The sequence below is a fragment of the Epinephelus fuscoguttatus genome, linkage group LG16 (assembly GCF_011397635.1).
Source record: "Epinephelus fuscoguttatus linkage group LG16, E.fuscoguttatus.final_Chr_v1".
NCBI classification, from domain to species: domain Eukaryota; kingdom Metazoa; phylum Chordata; class Actinopteri; order Perciformes; family Serranidae; genus Epinephelus; species Epinephelus fuscoguttatus.
In genome coordinates, this window is record NC_064767.1 from 15,229,383 (window position 1) to 15,253,609 (window position 24,227).

Genomic DNA, 24,227 nt, shown 5'->3' on the forward strand with positions numbered 1-24,227 from the left:
AAAACACCAAGGGAGCTGGATTTCATAATAAGTTTGTTCTCTTGATGTCGTTTGCGTTGACCTTTTGCCTACATTTTTCGCTCCTTTTTTTGGACTACAGAGTCCACAGGAAGTATTTCATGACTATTAGTGGATGAAGGTTGGACATAGTTCCTGCCTGATGGAAGACCATCTTTATTTGAAAACCAAGAATATTCTTTTGTTGGTACTGGCGCTGAGACAATGCAGTTAAATTCCTTTGCGCATGAATAACTGTTTTTGCTCCTTTTGGGACATTGTAATACAGCCTTTTCTATTTTCTCATTCTCTCATGTCTCAAGCGGTCCTGAGCTAAATGAAATTGGAATGGAGAGCAGTGTTTGGGAGTCGGTGTTCTCCCATTTCTGATGACCGATGACAGGAGCGAGATGAAAGGCCTAATGTAAAAAGCCATGCCTCTGCTTCTTTTCCTCCCCACCTCCTCTCCTCTCCTCTCCTCTCCTCTCCTCTCCTCTCCTCTCTCCTTTCCTCCCTCCTCACCTAAGCTGCAGTGCATCTTTTCATAGTCATGAAAGAATGCAGGGGGGGGTCTGCCAGTCCTGTTCATACACACAGCACACAGATGCAAAGACACACATATTCCACCTCCTCTTCCTGTCATACACTCCATCCTCCTACTTTATCGCATTCCTACTTTTCTTTCCACCTTGTTTCTGAGGTACAATACACTTCATGGGGGGGAGAAAACAACCCACGCAGTTTTGGCTGAGCGAGCACGCTAAGAGCTTTGAGCTTCTCTGAATTCTTTTATGCCTCTTTGTGGTGTTTGTGGTGATGAAGCCCCGGATGATGGCTGGCTAAATGAGCTGAGGAATTTCCTTTTGCAGCAAGGATACACATCATTTGTCAAGCAAGCTGCCTTCAATTATCAATCAAACACAATGCTAACCATTAACATGATCTTCAGTGGAAAGCTTATTTGTACGCCAGCTGGATATCACACATTCGGAGCAGCTCATAAACAGGAATTAGGTTGTCCTTTGGTCATCTTGCTACCAGACGCAGAGCTGGTGCAGTTTATTTTTTCATCCTTTTTCATGATTCCTCCCTCTGCAGAAGATTTCATCTTAAAAATCTGCTCTTTTTGTTTGTGTTGCTCAATTTGTGGTCCCATTTGTCCTAGGAGTTGCATTTATTCCCCCACCCCCCACTCCATCGTGTTGTTCGCACCTCCGTGCCTCACGCCTCCTCTTGTGCTGTCGGCTCGCATTCAGAGTAGCTTTAATTGAGTTTTTGGACAGCCGGCCCGGTCTCAAATGCTCCACGAGAGATAAAAGAAATTTTGCATTACAACATCAAAGCTGCACCCCCACACACTCACCTTCTATTTCACTTCCACACTCACCAAAACATGATGAGATCAAATGAGCGTCTAAGGTCAGTGTCACTCTGAAGGGTTAATGATGTGGAGACCGAGCTCTGATTTTTTAATTCACACTCTGGGCAAATAACTACCCTCAACCCATTCAAGTCTCATCCCTCCACTGATGACTCATGCACTTTGCACTCTGCGAACAACCTGTTTATTTTAAGCACTTTATATGAATAGATTTGTCTGTAATTTGATGTGGCTTGGCTTAGATCTGTCTTTATCTGACACTGTCTACTTCATCGGGATCAATAAGGTGTTAATAGCGGCGGGCATGAGGTAGACAGCACATCTCAATTCAGCGGTGGCATGATGAAGTATCATACAGTACAGAGACTTATTTGAAGTTGGAGGTAATTCACAGTGAAGTGGCACAATCCTGAGAGCTTTCCACCAAGGTTCAGTTCTGTATTCTTCTTGTTATCAGTTCTCATATAGCTCTCTTAATGTAATTCCCCATTTCTATAAGAGTGTATAATAACAGTGATGCCTCTTACTTGGACAGAGAAAATTATGCAGCTGTATTATACCCCGACATCATCAGCCCCTAGTTTGTACTTCTCTATTCTCTATTCTGGAAGTGAAGCGAGGGTATTTTGAGTATGATGCTCTACCCTCATACAGTACAGAGAGATTTATAAGAAGCTCTCATATCCTGCCCTACAAGACAGATTGTAATCTACTGACCTCGACTGAGTGAAGTCAGCTCGAAGAACACAGAGAAGTGTGTGTGTGTGACTGTCTGTGTGTGTGTTTGCCTGCCCCAGTTCAACACAGGAGATTCATTAAAATGGCCATGTGTCATTTTCCCTGATGACAAAAGGTTTTTATCATTGTGGCTATTCAGGGTAGATGTCATATCAACCCAGCAGGTATTACAGGACATTTCAAGAGTTATTGCCCACACAGTGAGCTACCTTTTCAATGCTGGTATCACTTGCATCACAGAGTCATTGTCATCAAAGCCATAATCATCATGTGTAACTGTACTAAAAGACCAGACCTGAATACAAAGGCCAGAAGAGATTCAAGGTAACCTGTGGAGTGTTCTTGTGTGTATCCGAGACTGCGTGTTCCTTAGCTAAGCAATTTTTTTGAATATTTTAAATCCTGCATTTTCTACGTCCACGTTTGCAGTCTTCTTTGTTGCTTTTCGTTGGTGTGTCTTTGGCTGCCACTGCTTTCAACTGCTAATCAGCAGAATGGTGTGAAACTTGTGTGCTAGCATGTGCATCTCATATGTGTGCAAACAAAACAGGGCCCCAGGTGGAAATTTCTGCTCCAGCACTACTGTGACCCTTTTCCACCAACATGAAATGGAGTCTGTTCTGGTTCCTGCACCTACTGTTAAACCATTTGGAGCATTTCAACAAACAATACATTGGTTTGGAACTTGAGATATAAAAAATAGCAGGTTAACCTTGACCTAAAGTATGAGCCCTGATGAGATTAGTGGGCGTGCCATATTCTGCAGGTTCATGCTTGTGTTTTGGATGAAAAGAAATATCTGTAATAACAGAAGAAGAGCTTGCAGCTATCAGTGTGGATAAGGGAATACACCATTATCTGTACCTCTTCAACCAACTAGATTATCTGTATCTGTACTAAGAATGGGCCAAGTTTGTGTCAAAAGTGGGTTGGGCCGACTCAGAAGTTGTTATTTATATGGATCAATCAGAAGTTGCTATATTTATTACCTATGAGGAAAGTATTTACAGAACAGCCTCAGAATTGAGCTTCAGATATTTTTTTTATCACAAGAGTAACAGATTTAACATAGCTACCCACATGAGGATTTTCCCTTATCATGAGTACAGATAATGACAAAAATAAAAAGTCCATTATCTGTACTGGATACTCACTTCTTCTGAGTGTTCGGCTCAACCCTAATAATCGGTGTGATCTGCCATCTTGCTCCTACTGATTACTTCCATTGTGCATTGTGGAATGCCCTCCAGTGATCACAGATCCTTGATTACAATGGTCGTACTCAAAACTGGTGGAAATTCAGGCTGGTTTTCTAAATAGCGCCAAGGTTTTTAAGAAACCCGATTGGAATTGTTTCATAAAACAGAGCTAATTTGGTCAACAGCTCCAAAGTGTAGCTTTTAAGTCACTTTCCATGGTCCTTACAAAATAAAAAAAAAACTGCCAGTACAAGCTCTGCTGTTTGTCTTTGGTGTTACTGTGGTGTCACACACAAGCTAAATCCTTTCTTGACCATATTAATTTCAGTTAAACTCACATATATAACTAAAGGATTTGTCTTAATGATAATGACAAACAATTTCCGGCAACATTAATAACATTGATTCAGTTGCTCTCTGGAGTTAGTGTTTATTAAAAGACATGTCAGTGTGAGAGTGCGTAGCAGGTTTCTTTTGAATTTTGGTGGTAGGGTGACCCCTGTGTTTATATTTGGATCACGGATTGTGTCTTTGAAGAGCCTGACAACTGTCTAGTACTCGTGGAGTTTTTTTTTTTTTTTGCAAGGTCAAAAAGAGCCCTTCTGCCATCAATGTTGATGTCTTAAAACAAAGATTGAATAAATCCTGAATCCGTCTTAAAATTGGCTGTGATGGCGGAGATATTGTCTCTGTGCGGAACTCTTTAGAAAGATGTCTTTTAACAAATGAGAGAGAGGGCGAGAATGCTCTGTTTTTGGCAAACTTTCAAGGCCTCTCTGTTTTTTTTATTTCTTGTTTCTTGGAAACGTTACATAAGAACACACAGCAAAAAACAGTGTTACAGATTGGCTTCAATGTGTTTAACTTTTTGAAGCAGATGACGTTGCTCCAGTGTGTTAGTGATCTGAAAGATCCAAATGTCAAATTACATATTTAGAGGTTTTTCCATGAAAAACCTTCATGCCCTAAATTGGCTGAGATGCAACTCTCCACCTTTGCATCATTTAGTATGCATGAACCTATGATTATGCAAATTAGTCCCACCCCTCAGCCACTCGCCTGCAGCTTGAGCGTACCTGCTCACCTCTGCTTGTAAACAGCAACAGATAACAGAAGCCTTTGGGTTGATGACGTTATCAAAAAGCTTATAATGTGTTGCTAATGTTAGATAAACCTTGTTCCAGATTGCCAGCTCTGACAAGTTTAAGTGAAAGCTTGCAAAATATGGCTTCTACTCTGATACTTCTCACTTTGCTGTAGCGTTATGGGAGTGGCTCCTGTAGATAAAAAAAACGTGAAAGTCAGAGCCAGTGTTTTTGAGACTGCCATTGGTACTCATTGGTACTCTGAACTTCCAAAGCAGACAGGTATCACAGGTACTGCCCTTCTGTGGTTTCAGTCCTACCTCACTGATCGGAGCTTCTCAGTTAATTTAGGGGAATTCAACTCAGCTACGGCTCCTCTCACCTCCGGTGTCCCCCAAGGCTCCATTTTGGGCCCCATCCTCTTCTTGCTCTACATGCTGCCATTAGGGTTGATTTTTAAGAGACACAACATACATTTTCACTATTTTGCAGATGATGTACAGATCTATCTGCCCCTTGAATCCATTAGCAAGGATTCTGTACAGCCACTGCTAGAATGTTTAAAAGATGTCAAATCCTGGATGGACACTAACTTTTTAAATCTCAATGAGGATAAAACCGAGATCATTATGTTTGGATGTGACCCCTCCGATTACTCCGCTGATTTTCTGGACCCCTTCACTCCTAACATCCGTTCCTCCGTTAAAAATCTCGGTGTGACTTTTGACAGTGCTTTTAAATTCGATAAACAAATTAGATCAGTAATACAAACCAGCTTTTATCAACTCAGGCTTTTAGCTAAAGTTAAGGGCTATCTCTCCCCCCAAAATCTAGAGAGGGTAATCCATGCTTTTATAACCTCACGTCTGGACTACTGTAACTCGCTTTATGTCGGTATTGACCACTCTCTGCTACACTGTCTACAGCTTGTCCAGGACGCAGCAGCCCGCCTCCTCACTGGAAAGCGTAAACGCGATCACATCACACCAATCTTGGCCTCACTCCACTGGCTTCCAGTGCGTTTCAGAATTGATTTTAAGATTTTATTGATTGTTTTTAAAGCCCTAAATGGGCTGGCACCCTCATATTTAACTGAACTCCTGCACTTTCATGCTCCCTCCAGAGCCTTGAGATCAGCCAGTCAGCTATTACTGGCTACTCCTAGGACTAGGCTGAAGACCAGAGGTGACAGAGCCTTTGGGGCAGCTGCCCCTAGGCTCTGGAATAGCCTGCCCCTGCACATTAGGTCTGCCCAGACCCTAGAGGTTTTTAAGTCTTTTCTTACAGAGCTGGACACCCAAACATTTTATCTTATTTTTATCTTATTTTACAACCCTTGTATTTTATTTTATTGTATTTTATGTATCTTATGGTTGTCATTGTGGTGTACTATTGGGTGCCTCATTGTATTTGCTTGTTTATTTCTATTGACCTGTTCAGCACTTTGGTCAACCTTGGTTGTTTTAAATGTGCTTTATAAATAAAGTTTGAGTTGAGTTGAGAGAGACATGCTCAGTTGTTGGGTTGACTGCTTATTTTGGTCATTATATGTTTTGTAGAATATAAAACAACAGCATATGGATGTGTTAACAAGGTGAAAAACTTGATATTTACTGGAGGGGTCTTTAAAGTTCAAAGTTGTGCTTTTTGCTCTTTAAGTGTTGGATACAACAACCTCAGTCTCACTCTCAACTCAAGGAGACAGTGGCCAAGTCCATCAGATACCAACACTCAGAGGCACCTTTTAGTGGCATTATGAGACACACCAGGCAGCAGCATTTTGTAATTCTCAAATTTCAACTGTTCTGAAAATCTGCATGGGGCGGGTGGGAGGCAAGCAGCAAAGTTCTTTTTTATTGAAAAGAAAGTGTATGCATTTAATGAGCAAAATCTGTACATTTCCTGTGAGAACTAAAGTTTATTTTGAAAAGACACAAGGCATGTAACAAGCCTAAATTGACTTGCTGTCATGGGTCCCTGCACTGGCTACCTGTCAAATACAGGATGTATTTAAGGTTCATTTATTTGTTTTTAAAGCCATACATAGACTGGCACCCTACGACATTGCTGAACTTCTCTGCCCCTACTCCAACTCCCGACCTCTTAGATCTTCAGAACAATGTCTTTTAACTGTCCCACGATTGAGGCTAGTGGGTAGGGGAGATCATGCCTTTGCAGTAGCTGCTCCAAAGATTTGGAATAGCCTTCCACTCTCAATGACATGCTCCCTCTCCACTGACACTTTTAGGACAAATCTTAAGACATAGATGTTTTTAATGGCCTTTGGTTGCTCTTTTAAATATTTTAGCATTTTATAAACTTTTTATGTATTAATTTATTTTTTTATTTTATGTATTTAATTGTTCTTACTATTCTGTTCTATTTTTGAGTACATGTTGTACTGTTGTACTACATATTTGTATGTCATTCTTTTAATTTGAACAGCACTTTGGTTTTAAATGTGATGTATAAATAAATAAATGATTTGACTGAACATCCAAAACTGACACTGGAGCTACCTAGAGCATCAGAAAATTGATTTGATTGATTGATGTGTAGGGCCACTGACCAAGCTTTGGTATTTGATGAGTTGGGAGTGAAAATGTGCTGGATACAATATAAATATCTGTTCACTGATTTTAAAGAGGAAAATGTTTTATAATGTTCTAAGCCTTTAAAAGGCATGTTTCATGATTCATTTTTTATTGGCCTTTATGGCATTTCAAACTGTCTGCTCTCGCCTTCTGTGTCTCATTTTCGTCTTCGCCCCTCATCTCTTTCCTTCCTTTACACTCTCATGGGCTTCATAGTGGCTGCTTCTCTTCCATCTGTTTCCCAATCAATTTGTTCTCATTTCCTGCCAATTGGTCCACCTCCACGGGCTAAGGCACATTTAACAGGAAGCACAGCATGTTGAGATCATCAGCTGTAGTTATGGTGATCGGTCCGTGAACCTCTCGGCGTCACAGAAGCTTGCCTGGAGTTCGGCCATTTGATTGAAGTTTTGGATGTAGCCCTTCACCAGACCACTGGGGGAGTGTGTTTGTGCGTGTGTGTGTTGCGGTGTTTTAGCAGATGGCTCACAGATTTATTCATTTAACAACATGAACTTTTAATAGAGAAAACATTGTGCCTGTGGTCAGGTTGCTGTCGAAGTTTCTGTGGGTTATTGATGCAGGAGCATGGTTTCTGTTCAAGTGATGCCCAAATGCACAATTTGTTTGTTATGTGCTGAAAGCCATGTACAGACTGTGATGTGCATACAGAGCGCTGTCAGTTCTTTTTAATTGCAGAATCGCGTGTTACTATTTGCAGACAACAAACCATCCTCCCATACAGCAAACATGACTCTTCATTACTTTATTGCCACACTGTATAATCTCTCACCATCATCATGCATTTACTTAAGACTGGCACCAACATGGCGCCAATCTAATCTCTATCAACAGTAATGTCTCACGCATACAGTATTTATTATCAGCCATATTTCTCTTTCTGTTATGCCTGCTGTCTTTAACCGAGCCCTATTCTTGAATTCATGTGGATCTCTGAGTGCAACAGAAGACTATAGAAAAAAAAGATAAAATAAAATGTGTCCTCAATGATTAGCCAGTGAGGACACATTTTTGTTTTCTCATAAATTTTAAAGCAGTCTTCATCTGGCAAGGTGTTGATCAGGGAAAAGCAAAATAGTCCTGCTGGTCAACGAGTTGCACTTACCCCTCTCCAATTTTATACAGGCTTCAGACACTGAGGGAAAAAACATGAACTGTTGGCAGTCTGGGTAAGGTCTTACTTGGGTTAAGCTGTTTCAGGCCTCTTTGATAGCCTGCAATTGAGTTTCCCAGCTGACATGCATAAACCAATTAACAGAATATCCGTGTCCACCTTTGTGGCTGGAAAGGTCCTTTAGTGAAATACTTCTCTACTGAGCAAATGTGGCTGCTGTGCACCTCTTCTGATATACAGTAGCTTGTGTATGGATTGTTTTTACCCCAGCATTTCATTAGGTGTTTAAAAATGCACCGAGAAATAAAATAAATGTACCCTGTACCTTGGCACTATCCTAGCTGGAAATGCAGCAGTGTCTTGGTATAAAACAACCACTTTCCATTGCAGTATCCTGGCAGAAAAAAAAAAAGATTTTTTTAAAGGTGTAAAATATATAAGTGAGAATAGTGTCCTCTTAATTGCTATTCAAAGACATCTAAATATGGTTTTAATCACACTAGATCTACACAATACAGAGCCATGGTGTCTGTCTGCACATGAAGAAGCCGTCCTTATCAGTGAGAGCAGATGGAGAGCGTCCAAGTGAGAGGTTCAGTCTGGCTCCATGTATGTCATAAGTAAGAGGATGACCTTGGCTGAAGCTCAACTGTACTTCAACCATAGGAAACACACACTCTCTGTCCTTCTCTCGCTGTCTTTCTGTATATCTCTGTCGTTTCACCTCTCTGTCTCTCACACACACACAAACTGCTTTGCTCCTACACATTCCTGTATGCAGAGTTACAGCTGGAGACAATATACACTCCTCCGCACCATCACTTCATCAAAAAAAAGCCATTTGTAAGCCACTGAGGCACAGAGGCTCTTGCAAAGCCCTTACAAGCAGGTGATTAGATACTAAGTCGTTTACAGCAGTTACCAAGGTGGGATGAAGTATTTGCTGCTAGGTTTAGATTTTGCTTGATAGTTGATATCAGAAGCAGGCTTAGCAAACATTTATCCCCTTTTCCCTAAGCATTCAATGAAGTTTAAGCCGCGTTTTTATCATGCCCCAACAGAACTCGCAGCTCTTAAATCAACCCGACACTGGGTGTAAGAATCGTATAACATAAATCCAAAAAGACATTAATCAAGGGCAGTTTTTCTGTGTAGTTGTTCTCGCTTTACTGCGCTCACAGGGCAGGATAAACAGTCAGTGAAAGGTGATATCATTGCAATTTTCGGCCAATAAATTTGAAGAGCTTTGCTAGTAGATTTATATTGGACCGTAGCTAGGTGAGATAAGGGCCTCCATTTAGGAGGAAGAGAGAAGTGGGACTGTGAGGGGAAGTGTTGTGAGATTTGCAGTGTTTAATCTGCACTGTCCAACCTATCATGTTTTAGTTGTTGCCGCTGTGGTTTCTGTCTGTACCACAGTGACAGGGTGCTGCGGTATCAGCCTGAGGAGGCTGCAGACTCCGGTCTACCTCCTTCAGGACACAGGAAGTGACCAGGTGGCTCTTTTCACCACAAGTTTTACTGTTGCATAATGCATGCAGAGGTTCACCAGCTCTTTGTAAGGTCAAACTTAGCCTAGTTTTTACCAGAAGTGCTTACTAAGTTACTAAGTGATTTATGCATCACAAGACAAAGCTGTCTGCACCATGCAAACTAGTTGTTATGGTGAGCTAAGCTGTTATAAATATTTACACCCAGTAACAGTCAGGTGTAGCTGTTATGTAACTAACTGAATCAAACAGTCATTAAATTGTTGGGAACACTGTTAATACATCTGACCTGACACCTAATTAAAATGCTGTTTAAACTGGAAACATTTTAAATGATACTTTACACAAAGTAACACAACAAACCTCAAATAACAAAATGTTCATTTCCAGGTCAGCATGATGATATATTTCCAACTCATTATAAACTGCTGTCAGAGACACACAACTAAACATGACAGAAGCACATATTTCTCCATGTATATTAAGGAATAAATTAAAACCTACATTTAAAAATGAAGAAGTTTAATACAATGTTTGCCCTTTAAAACTGTAATTACAGCGAGTTCCTGTTGACATAGTTGATTGTTTTTGATTGGATGGTGTTACAGATGTTTCCCAGCATGTTTTACACATCAGGGTTTCCCACACATTAATTTGTTTGTGGCAGCCTGCCGCAATATCAACATCTGGCACTGCTTATTGATTTTCTGTTTTTGGAGCCGGGCCGTTCATTAGGAGAGTGATTGGAATATTGTTTGGTTATTCATTGCACCACACTCTCTGGTTGTAGAGCGTACTCTAGGCACAGATGAAGCAGCATGGAGAACTTTAAGTGCAGTGAAAGTGAAACTCAACCATTCATTGCACCAGGGCTGCCCCTTGATGGTCAAAGATTTGAATTGTCAGTTGGAGACCCCTCATTCGACTAAGATAGCTTCAAGTCAAGCAGTCTTTTTGTTTTAATAGACATTGTGCTGTGCAGCATACTTCTAGGGACATTTTGGTCCCTTGGTTTTGCTTCAGAGTAAGCACTCTTGACTTGTACTCTACTCTTTGGAATAGATGGCCATAGACATGATGCAGCGGCACAGAGGAGGACAGACTTTCTCTGGAAGGCTCAGAGATAACCTTATCTTCTCTCTTCTGCTTTTCTGCCTGGAAGTGGTGAAGTTACAGTTCACATCAACTAAATACGGCAGTGTCTGGCTTTTATTTGGTATCTAGTGTCGGCAAAAAATGTTGTTGCACATTTCTAATCTGTCGTTAGTGCTGTTAGCTTGTTTACTAAATTACATGAGTGTCTCTGTCACTCTGAACGTCCTCCTGAGCTGTGGACAAACTTTAAAAAAGAATCGTTGATCATTCGTTTTAAGGATATGATTCTGATTTGACTGACATATTTCTGAGTTGGATTCAGTCCAACACTGCACTGAGTCTAAAAGTTTGCTTTCACTTGCCTCTGCAGCAGCTGCACCTCTGTCGATCTGATCATCTCTGATCGGTTCGACCGACCAATTATCCACCGGTGACTTGAACTCCACAAAGCTCTGCTGAGGAAAAAAGAACTCATGAAAAGCTCCATCTGTGCTGCGTTTATGGGCCCACACATACACATACCTGATAAACATCAGCCTGTTAGTATGTTGATGTTAGCATTTAGCTAATTTATGCATCATCTGGCGACGAAGATGCCTGTGACTTAACATTACACAAAGAGTTGCCCTGCAGTTTGCATTTTCCAGTGTTACTCCTATAGATGTGATAACAAAAAACAAAAACTCCAGAGGTTCATCATGCTTGCAGATGCCAGTAGAGCTGAGATTGGTACAGTTTACCATGGTTATACATCTCCAACTGGCAAGGACGCTCTGAGGAAGTGGCGAGGTAATTAAAGCTCATTGCATCTGAAAGAATACATACTGTTTATGAACACAAGATTATGTTAATGATTGTAGATTTAATGGGTTTGTGGTGCATAGTATGCAATTTGACTAGCAAAGACATTTCTGGTGTTGATGCAAAACAAATGAAATCCTCAGATTTGAACAAACGCCCTCTCGTGGGAGTTGTTATAGCAATGAGCAGAACAAGATGTGTTGTTGCCTCCAAACCCACAAATACAACGCATTTTATTTTTTGGTGCAGTGAGCTTTTGCAATGTTTGTGATTTGCTCTTGTGCCCTTCAGATGTCTGGTGCATGGATGAATATTCTCACATTTGACAAAAGTTTGCTGATTAAACATGAGTTTCTTTTATATTCCTCACAGTTGCATTTTGAAAAAGAGCACTTCAGAATAATTTGCTGTGAGACAGAGAACTGAAGCTTATATAATTACTTGACCTTTTATCAGCTAAGGGGGGGCCTCCACATGTACTGTATGACACATTTTCTGTTTTAGATTGGTAATGAGCTATTGTACATTCACATTCATCCTCTATCTGGATAATTGCCGTTTCATATTATTGTGGGAAAAGCCCCCTCATTTATTGGGTATTTCATGCAAATTGAGAATTGAGATCAAGTAAGGTTGCAGATTTAAAGTGGAAACTTGAAAATGGTAATTGTCTCATTCAGTCCTCTTTATGGCTCACTTGAGAGTGCCCCTGCAGACTCAGCTAAAATGTGGAGCAGATAGGCCAAGTGAGGTCGTTCGTATTAGGATGAAGTACTCCATCTTGTTAGAACGCCTTTTACACAATGCAAGAAAACAGTTGTGGATTTTTATTTAAATTAGTTTGGTCTTCATGCAGCCAGTGAAAATGTCAGTGTTACTAAAAAAATATATGCCACTGCAAAGAGTAGCGTCCTCGCCCCGAAATGTCATGCAGCTCCCCATTAGAAGAGAAATGTTTCCTCGATTGACCTTTGAGGTGTAATTTGTAAGTGTAACACGAAGAGGAGAGTAGCGTGCTCATTTGTTTCACAACACTGTAGGCGCTTGTGAATTGTCTGAATATTAGTAGCAAGACCTTGCCTTGACCGTCCCTTCTCTGTCACCCTTTTTCATTTGCCTACACAATTGAGCTACAACTTCCAATTTTAATAAATGCTTTTTAAGTCTGGGAACTGCTCCATTACTTTTGATTATTTTCAGTGGCATGCTCCTTTTTTGTGGTACATTCATATTTGTCTCTTAAGACTTGAAGACTGTTTTAATGAGCTCTCATAAGGTCTGCTTCCTTAGCCCCTGGCTAGATCCAGCTATGTGCAGCAGGCAACTCTACTAGACCAAGACTATATAAGGCATGAACACTTCCCTAGACATGAAGACATGCCATTCTTCCCTTTGACAGATATTATCCAGTGGGGAATGGTAGCAACAGTACTTGAGTAGATCTTTGATTAAAACATATTGCATAAAGAAAGGTTTTAACACCACTGCAGATGGAGAGGTAGATTACTGAGAGCAATATGAGCAGCTTGGCAGCGGCACACATGAAAACATATACAAATTAGTTGCTGACTAAATCCCTTTGGCTCTACTTTGTGGGGCAAAATGTCAATTTTCTGGAGGGAAAGACTAGTCATTATAGCTTAAATTGTGGTGACATAGCGCTGTAGGCTTTCCCACCTATTGAAGTTTGCCTTCCATGTACAATAAAAGGAAAAAAGTCAGTGAGCTATAGGTGTACAGCTTCCTAATTTGGACACATCCTTTAAAACTAATTTTTTTCCTCTCCTCTCCTTCTCCCTCTGCTCTTTTGCCCCCTGTCTCATTCCCAGACGCCATGATCCGGCTGGAGGAGGATAATCCCGCACCCCCTGTAGACAGCATGGACACCAAAAGGCACTGCGCTGAAAGGTGACCTCCAGACACTTCGCCTCCCCAAAACATTTGGTGAGTTAAGAGTCAGAGAATCCCCCGTGATCACAAATGACACCATCTTGCTCCCCCTGCTAACACTTGGCAGGATAAGCAGCTCCAAGCCATTTGCTAATGTTCACGTTAGACATTTTAAATGAAGTCCTCTAACGCAGAGCACATTATCTCAAGTCTTTTTTTCTTGGCTTTTATCACCACTGCCTAAAAGACAAGGTTCAATGTGGAATTTATTCTTCTTTTCCCACTCTGAAGCAATGATCCACTCATCCATGCTGAAGAATTACCATTTTCTCCTTTGGCTGTAAGTGGTTATAACCTCTGAAGTGGAAAAAAATCTTTATTTCTTAATTAAGGATGTATCTTTTCTTTAGTGACCAAAGTATATACTAGTATTTTATCTGAAATAGCCTTCGGTGGGATCAATAAGCCTTTGCGTGTGTGTGTGTGTGTGTGTGTGTGTGTGTGTGTGCTAATGACACCGTGATGGGTAACGATCAGTCATTAAAGACTTAAAACGTTTCGTAACGTGTTTGTATTTCATAAAGACACATCTAACTCTCTTAAGGTAAAGAAAATGCTATATAACTGCAGTCCATATCCACACTGAGGGTGTGATCACAAAGCAGTAAACTAAGTAACTAAATATAAGATCCCATTCACATTTTTTTCCATATTATCTCAGTTCTGTTTTCTTAAAAAGCAAGGCTGGCAATATTGTGTGTATTTTCATGGTCAAAGTCATCTTAAAAGGTTTCTGTCTGTCCTTCAGTACTTTCTGAAATCACTTAGTCCCAACCCAATTTCTATCTACAGAAGACTTAAATCTGACAAAAAAAAAAACTCACAAAAATATAATATTTTTGAAGAGGGCTCAGTAATTCCCTAAATCTGCTGGGCACTGTAGCTTGTAATAAACTTTGGTCAGACAGGAGTAAACTGTGTATTTGTTGGGACTAGTTTCAGCTGTGGATTAATACACAGTTGCTTTTCCATGGGCTTTGTCGACAAAAAAAAAAAATATCACCTATTTGTTAAAAGGCAAACTTCAGAGACTATGAGTTGTCTAGACACAATGTTTCAACATGAAGGCTGGCAGCTAACTGTGCTAACTTCATTAACAACACTACACAGCTGCAACAAAGCTGACAGAGCTAACGGTGTTAACCTTGAGGGACCTGAGGCCTGTACTACGAAGCAGGATTTGAAATTATGCAAAGTTTATTTTAGTCCACAGTGATAGTGCTGCTACTTTTGCACTCTGATTCCATCATTGCAGCTTAAAATACATACTTAAACTACATACTTAACATGAGACACCTGTGTGATGAGAAATAGGATAAAACTGATAATATTTTATTAGTAAAATAATCCACACACTGTTCATTGCCACCTATTATTATAAATGCCACATTTTGGTCAGATAGACCTCATTAGACATTAACTACTTTTCCACCCTTTAATTCAGTAGCAGAAACAGACTGGTGTTACTCTAAAGTGTTTTATGTGACATAAAAATACTCTATACTAATGTCACATAGGCCCATAGCTCAGTGATACCTGCACGTAATATACGTCTCAGATGATGATGAATTTTTGATTAGTAGTTTCAGTGTTTCTAGATTTTCCATTTTAAGATTACAGTCATTTACATCCCACGCCACTGTTTCATCAAATATGATATGAAGCTGCCTACTTCATCCATGGTTCTGATGATGTCACTAATAATTAACAAACTGCTTCTTTCACATGAATGCGCTCATGGCTGGATAGGAAAACCCAGAGTTGGCTGAACTGGTTGATAATCAGCTTTGCAGTAATGGTTATCCAGAATGTTAGGGTTAGTCAAGCCAGATAACGAGAAGATATCCTGGGTAAGTTACACTGGCTTCGTAGTACAGGCCTCTGGAGGGTGGGTGCTCTGTTTGTGCGACAGTACCATCCTGATATCAGCAGAAACCACCGTATGACCGCGGTGCCAAGCGGGTACAAAGATCTAACCACACACATGCACTAATATACACGTGCAGCCAGACTGGTTCAGCACACCAAACCACAGAGATCCTCAGATTACAAGACACACAGAGGTAGCTTGACTTCATTCTCTGCTCAGGATGCCATTACATTACACCACTGTATCTTTACTTAGTGGTTTGCTGATATAGTAATGCTCTGAATGCTGTGTAAGGAACCTTGACATTTATTTGTTGATCTTGAAAAAATTAAAATAAACAGTGTCTCATCCATGAAGCCAGTGCAAACCACTACATTGTAAGTACCCATTTGGAAATGCTTGCAAATCATGTTTGATTTTAATTTGGATGCACATTCCTGGCAGTCTGTAATTAGCATAAGCAAAGGCCCATATAGGGAAGCAATCCTGAGTGGCGAGTGCATACCATCTGTAACTTATTACCTGTGGAAACTAATTATCAGCACACACACAAGGCCGAGAAAAATAAACAAACATAATAATGAGAAAAGCCTTACGACAACATCCACAATACCAAAACAACAATACTACTACTACTGCTAATAATAATAATATGATGTGTAATAATGTGCAACGTGATTAGTGGCCTGGAGAAATAGAGAGCTGTGCTGCACGAGGACAACATCTGCGGGGTGTGATTTAAAATAAGAGCCTTAGAAATGTTGAAGGCAGTGTATTAGTGCCGCAGGAGGAGGACAGGCAGTTCTTCAGCAATAGAAATGGACATGTGTCAGAGCCAGAATTGGAGAGCCTGGGATTTTGGTTGTATGGCCTGAATTGCCACTTGTGACCTGGCACTAGACATGGATGCAGCCAGGTGCTGTATTCAAGTGATTTACTCTGTAGTGTGCCAGAGACCTTACAGCACACGCAAAGGGCTGATTTCAACTGAGGTGAAAACACAGTGACGAAAAATGGAAATAGTACCTCTAAAGGAATATGCTTTATAGTATATGCTTTATTTATTAATCCATGGCCTGAAACATTTAGTTTAAGAGTGGCCCTGACAAATAAAAAGGTTTTGCATTCTGTGTAGTCTCTGTTTTTTTAATGAAACAAATGGTAAGAGTAATATAGCTATAACCTTGTTTAAAAGTAATAAAATTCACCCCCTGAGCAAAAAAGACATATGGCCGATTTTGTGTGATAGCGCTGTCTACACAGTGCATCGTGCTGCAAAGCTCGTTCCATGATAAAATATTACCTTCAACTCCTCTGAAAAGTTAGTATTAGATGTAGTAGCCTTTGGCGAGAGTGCGTCTTTATGGATATCAGGTTTGCACTGAAGCAATGATTGATAGCAGACTTGCATTCATATGAGAGTGGAGGACCTCCGGCTATAATCAATGCAATCTCTGTAAGTGAAACTCACGCACACACACACAAAAAAAACATTAAAATCAAACAAACATCAAAAAAATAATAATTTGTAATAGCGGGCCAAAGGCAAGGCTCATTTGTCATGGAAGAAAACGGTGCATATGCGCAGTGTAGGTAATGTTAGTCCGTACAGAGTTCAGTGGGTTTACAGTTTGTCAACCAATGTATCTGCGAGTGTGGGTACAACAGCAGGACTGGTTTAAAGCACTCGAGCATTGGATAGAATTCAGTCGAGTGCATTTAATTTGGGTTTCGCAGTAACAGGAGGCGCGGACAGGGTTATACAAGAGATGTGGACGACCATAATTGGGCGTGTGAGTGCAGGAAGGCACAGATAAACCATTTCTGTCACCTCATTTCTTGGAATATGATTACCTGTCTGAAGTGTGTGTCCTGCGCTTCTTCCATCTTATCTTCTGTTGGTTGTTAGATTTATTGGGCTTTGACGAAGTTGGTGGCACATTGTAATCATTGATTTGAGGTTCGAAATGCTTTGAGGAATTTTATTTTGGAAAATGTTATCAACACAGGAGTATATTGACATTCCAGAAGCACTTTCTTTAGTCTTATTTGTTACTCAGTGAAGTCTGGTATATAGCTAGAAGCCACAGTAATTACATGAAATGTTCACATCACTAAGATCACACTGTACATCAGATCTATAGAACCTCATAATTCCTATATCAATGCAAAATGCATCATTTAGTTCAGGAAACTCTTAAGCCGGGCTCAGACCACAGGAATTTTGGGCTGATTTATCTTTACTATTTATCTGATTTATCCCCTCCCAACAAATGAAAGAGGAATATGGTCTGGGACCTCGGTCGATACTGATGTTTGGCCCTGATTATCTTGTAATATGACAGGTTTTAAGATCCAGCCTTAAGCCTCCCAAACTGCCCGCAGGCTTATCAGGGCCGCGCCAATGATTTAAAACATGTTTGATATTAGTCCAGATGATTAAAGTAACGATTTTGTCAGTACGGAGCGTCTGATGGTGTAGGGAAGCAATGGTAAACATTCTAGCCCTTGAGGCTAACATTAGCTAGCATTATGCTATTGACAGAAGTTAAAACTGACAGTTAAATCTCACCTCCAGTAAGAATTTAGGATTTATTTTGGTTTTCAAAAAGAAATAAGACCATCATATTGAGCTACAAATTCATATAAATGAAGTCACAGCCTCCCACAGAAAATGGCAGATAACTTAAACAGTACAGTGCAGAACATTGCAGTAACATAATTTAACATAACACAGACACTTCTGCAGTCCGAGAAAAGGTGTAGGCTGAAGCTATAGCTCATAACACCTAACCTTTTACCAGCACATCATATTTAGCAATCAACAACAAAACAAACTGAAACAGGCAAACAATGTTTTACAAAAGGCAATTTACACACTTTAAGTTCCTGTACCCTGTTCTTCTGCATCAGTATTACAGTCTGAACATCCATTTTCATATTTGATTAACTCACTCCTTTAACTCAGATACAGTGTAGCTTGGCATTGGTCTTCACCAGTGGTTTTTTGAATATAAAAACACCTCTCAAAGCGTGTTGACTTTCTCTCCTTTGAAACAACTTTTGGATACTTTCAGGTAATAAATGTTTTTTGCTCAGTGTATAATTTGAGTTGTTTTAAAGTTGACCAAAGTCTTTAGTTTAATAAATAATGAGTATGTTGGTTCTCTGTATGAGGTTGTGTTCACAATTCTTATGGCTCTCTTTTGAAGTATGAAAAATGGATTTGGATTTGTTTTATATGTATTTCCCCACACTTTGAGTTCTCACTGAAGAACAGGCAAACCTTGTCAATCGCATCTTCCCAACCATTTTCCCATTCAGACTTGTTTAGCCTTTCTGCAAGGCATTGCTAACATTACAGCAAATTGTTGCACCACGTCAGTCTGCACTTTGTTTGCATCTGCTTCCATATTTGATCACATGAGGTGGTGCATTCGGGCTCCCTCTGGTACGATAATCTCAATAATATTCTGTAGTGTGTGGTGTACGATTATTTGTGGTGTGTGCATTGTTGAGATGACAGAGAAGAACATCTGTGAAGTTTGTCCTTATATACATAACACACCCTGATTTCAATGTCACTTAAGATTTTAAAACTCCAGTAATCTAAACTTGGCTTGACATGTGACATGACAGAAATTAAAAATAACTTGTAGAGGTCTAAGTCTGTAATTCTACAACAGCTAATTAGTCAAGTTGTATAAGACTAAATAAAGTGTTTTTTGTCTATTTCTGTAGGCGAGACTTCAACGTTGAAAATGTTGCAAATTAATCAACTACATACAGTACAGAGTGTTTGCATTTACTTGTGAGCCAAAAACTACAATATCCTGTCAGTCTCTGTCATAACCTGTCAGCTATTTCTCACTGGATATCCTCACCATGTTTGTCTAAACTGTTGGAGTGATTGTGAGAACAAAAGGTGAGCTCTAGTGAGGAAAACTAGTCCAGTGGGACTTCATTAGGCAGCGGGTTCTGCAATATGGCACTTCAAACATTATAAAAACCTATTAAGTATTCAGCTGCAGCTCTCAGGGGCTCATACTTACTCATACATACTTGTAATTACAAAATAATCCTTGACTAAGTTAGGAAATCTCTGATCTAACAAGTTCATTTAACAGACACACACACACACACATGCACACACACAGTGTTTGTGTTTTGATGGAACTATGGAAGGATTAGGGAACACTGCAGTGATGTTTTCAGTCCCCTTAAAAAGTCTCCAGCTGTGCCAAATTAGTATCTCAGCCTTCATTAATAGTTTTTCAATTTCAGCTGAACGTGTGTAAGCAGTTGTTAATGATGTGTGTTTTCGAGGAATGCACTAATCGGGGTTTTTTGGCCCAAATCTTGATTTAGGTTTTTAAATATTCTGTAGATGTTGAAACCAGAGTTAATATTTTTCATATTTACGCAACAGAACAGCACACTGAATACTAAATCATGTGTATGCTAAAATTAGTAAAACGCTTAGGTATGTTTGACAGAACCATTTTGTTTTCCACTTTATTTCAGTGTGTTTCCCCCACAGATTTTTACACTTAACTCAAAACTTGTTCATCATGAAAAAAACACATATTACTTTAAATTTAGAGCATCTGTTTGGATCTGTTCACTTGCTTCAAATTTTATCAGCTCATTAAATGGCTGCTATCAGTGGTCATTAATAATAATAATAATAATAATAATAATAATAATAATAATAATAATAATACATTAGATTTATATAGCGCTTCTCAGGATACTCAGAGACGCTTTACAAAGAGCAACAACAGCAATCAAAGAAATTAAATAAAATTGGGAGGTACTCTGCCTCCTATATTTAAATTTATTCTTAGGCACTGACCTCAAGTTGCTGTTATAATAATGAGTGCAGCAAAGGAGACGGTCAGTGGACGTAGTATAAAGAAGCCCCCTAATAATAGACCAAACGTTGGTCAACCAGAAAGGTCATTAGTCGGCAAGATTTCATTGGTCGCTTAGTCGTAGGAAAAAACAAAACAAAAACATGATACTGTATTAGGGGCTGCGTCTTGTCAAAATAAATCAAAACCTATATGACTGGACCAAGTGGAAATTTAATTTGAAAGGACAGGAAGTGTCCACGCTCAGGAGTAAGACGGGAGTCACGTTAATTTCCAGGGCTGGTACCTGCGGTTATTCCACAGGCTAGTTAATAACATGTCGGGCAGGAAATTCAAAGTGTGGGATCATTTTGAGAAGGTGAAGGACGAACCCAAGGTGATATGTAAACTTATCTTCATTGGTCGACTACAAACATGACGTATCATCTGAAACATGGAAGTAGCTACATGCCCATTAGCCCACAGCGTCATTAACAGGCGGCTCGCTCAGTGTGTGACGTGCACTTGTAGATAAAATATAGGCCTATATTAATGAAGGTTCATTAGTACGGTTTTGTGTTTCTCTGTAATGTAGCACAGTGTTAACAACGTTACTGATACTACTCTTTCTCACACCTTCAACTCAGTCGACTAATGGCCCTAAATGACGACTGTTGATCGACTAGGAAAATTCTTAGTCGAGGGCAGCCCTTGCGTTACTTATTTTAACTGACGTATGTAAGTTAACTTGCGTAACGTACTACAGTTATGTCACATATATAATGTAAGAATCATACTTATTTTAACCCAAACCATGATCTTTTCCTAAACCTTACCAAGTGGTTTTGAAACCTAAACAAATCTGCATCCATGTCACAACGTTGGATATGGACCTTCTGACCCACTGGTAGGAGCAGTTTGTCTGGTCTGAAGCATTATAATGGCTGATAATGGCCTTATATGGGCTGATAACATTCAAAAGGGCTGATCTGTTGGGACAGGAAGGTTTGGACAGATTTGGACAACCTCTTTGTCCTCAGCATTGAAAGATTCAAAACAGGTTTAAACCAATTACGGCGCATGAGAAACATGTTATATGTTTAAAATGTTGCTGACATAGATGCCATCATTGTGTCTATATTAGCCTGGGAACCAGATGTATCTGCGAGCTCATGTCTGGCGATGCCATGCAGTGTCTATATGTCTTCATTGCTGTATATTTTTGGTGCAGCTCTGACTTTCCCCTGTTCATTAATCAAACTGTTTTTTTCCAATGGTTGAGTGTTTTAACAGAGCACGATGGAACATTGTGACAGCTGCAAAACGTGTTACACTGAATAAAAGATCAGATTTGGATCTGCCTTTATGCAGCTGTTAGTGATTAGCTAAGTGACTGTAATGATGTTGCTGATTGGCTCGTGACATTTCATTCTCGTAAAGAGTTGGTGTGTTCACTTGTGGCGTAATGTAAATTGCATACTTTGCAAACATTAGTTTCATGTTGCTTTTTTGTGACACTGTTCAAAGCGTGTTAAATCGAACCACAATATACTACAACTAAACATACCATGATATGTCTTTGTATCATCTATAGCTATGAATCTGTCTGTTCCAGTCCATCCTTCACTGTGCAGTGCTGTTGATGTCCTGTACGTGTCATATGTATTAGCTGCTTTTGGGGACAGTGGTGAATTTCACAAGCACAGAGGCGCTGAGATGGAGCGGCCCTGTGGGTCTGATGGGAAGCCTCTGGGGACAGATTGAAGAAGTCATGGGTGTTAAGGAAAGGAAAAGCACCACAGCTGCAACACCACAGACCCACAGCTGTGAGGGTGTTTCTTTTTATTCTTGAGTCAGAGCCTGGTGTTGCTGAATGCTGTGCCATCCTCACTATGCAGTAGGTTGTTATGGATCGAGTAATCTGTGCTGGTAAACAATGTAGATCCACAAATACCTTGTGAGTGGTGATTGCACTGTTTTGTTGCAACTGATGTTTTTAATATTTAGTGATAATAGTTGATGTCATTGCTGCTCTCCATTATGAGTCTCGAGTCTTTTCAGACCCTCACTTGCTCACCCACCCACTGATGGCACATATTATGTTGCACATAATGAGTCTAATTTGGTTTCCCTCCATATTGCACAACCCTTTAGCCAAGTCCCTTTCCTGCACTTTACCAGCTCATCAACTGACTGCTTTGTCCAGAGGCAGCTTTGGCTCAAATTGCTGCCTTTTTCTGTCAATATGTTTGCTCCACAGCTATCTTTCTTTTCTGTGATCGAGTTTTCCTGCTGCAAAAAGCTCACCCTATTCTCCGCATTAATCCTCTATACCTTTAGGTGTACCTGTCCTATAACGTCTGGGAAGTTATTATGCCCTTCAGGCACTACTTTTTTAATTTTATTATCACCTTGTTGGAACAGTACGCTCTATACTCCTACCCTTGCTGCTGTGCACCCTGTAGACTCGATATAGGTAGTTTCAAAGTGTTTTCCGATACAAAGTCATACAGCTCAGTCTCCTCGGGACTCGGAGCCATTGCCTTTACTCTCCAACATCTTTAACTTTGATATTTTTGTATAACTGACTGCATTAGCCAAAGGAAACTTTGCCACCACATTTTTATCTTATAATTCGTGAGCTACAGTAAATGTGTCCTCGGAATCATTTGACTGTCTTCTGCCGTATCTCCTGAATATGAGCTCTCTCATTTACGGTCGCATCATAACTCATAAGTGTTTTCCTGAGCTCTAATGATGTAAACGCTCCTTTTTTATCCTTTGCAGTCTCTACTTGCCAGGTCTTAACTATGAATATGTTTCCAGCTTCCATTTGCAGGTTAAGTGTTTTTCAGTTTGTGTATGGGGACATTTTAGTACATTGGAAGTGCGACACAGCTGTGCTAACAGCATGTTCCACATTGAACACCCTCACTTTAATGTTATCATCATAACATTCATTTACTTATATTGTGCTCATAGTGAAAGCTAAAGGGGAATCATGCACTTTGCTAATATGAAGAAAACCTGTTGTGAAGAGCACCTAAACATAAGCAACAGGACTTAACTTTTATTTTCCTCACATCCCTTCTCTTTTTTCCCCGTTCCCTCCCTCCACAGAATTCCCTTGTTTTTATTATCCTTCCTACTTTGGCTGCCAGAACACAAAGTCCCATACCTGCTGGAGACAGTGTCCAGATGCATCTCTCCAACTTTTCTCCTGTGGCATAAATATATTTTTATGTGGTGGCTTTCGAATCATGCAACTCCTCAGTCAACACATAGACATGTTATTCCACGGTCGAGGAATGCATAGTTGGAAACAGCGCTGGCTGTGTTTTCACCTCTGCACATGGTTGCAATATTTAATACATCCTATACGCTGTCCTTTCTCACGAGACACTCCAGGAATTTTAATAGATACCTGCTACGTATGGCCTTCAGTTGGCTATCATGGATTTAGCTTTTGTTTTTGTTATATTCACACAACATGAAATATTTCTGAACTGGCAACATGACTTGGAAGATAAAATGCACTACCGCTGCACTCTGCGTCAAAACTACCTGCATTCACTAGCTTCTTTACATACTAACATGATGTAATTTTAGAGTAAATAACCCATTTCCTAAGCTTTAAAGTCTTACTGGACCTCACACATTCTCTTAAGTACAACAGGACAAATGGAACAAATACTTGTTAGGGCACAGCACTTAAAGACATACAGAAATAAGTGTTTTACAGCAGTCCATTTAAAGGCAAAAGCATAGTAAAGTCAGAACACTTGATTAGATTTTATTAGTTCAGAATGACTTCATCACACTAAGAGTGCTGTTTTAGCACTGAAAGTTATTGACTGGAACCAAGCAGCATGAGCTGGTATTACACAATGCCATGTCACAGCTTATTATTTGAAGGAGGAAAAAAATATTCTTATAAATGAGGCTTTGATTCTGTTTCTGGTCTTTATCAAATTGTAGCCAGGTCTTGAGTTTAATTAGTCAATCTCTCTGCTTCTGTTTGACCAAGAATAACAGTGCT

The 24,227-nt window shown here is 39.9% G+C and overlaps 1 protein-coding gene across 3 annotated transcripts in view; it reads left to right on the forward strand.

Annotated features, from left to right (window-relative positions):
- Window positions 1-24,227, forward strand: part of chrm3a (cholinergic receptor, muscarinic 3a) — a 129,420-nt gene that overhangs the window by 38,025 nt on the left and 67,168 nt on the right. For all 3 annotated transcript variants that reach the window (XM_049600953.1, XM_049600952.1, XM_049600954.1), the window contains exon 2: window positions 13,345-13,459. The gene's annotated coding sequence lies outside the window, so the exon portion shown is untranslated. The remainder of the gene's footprint in view (window positions 1-13,344; window positions 13,460-24,227) is intronic.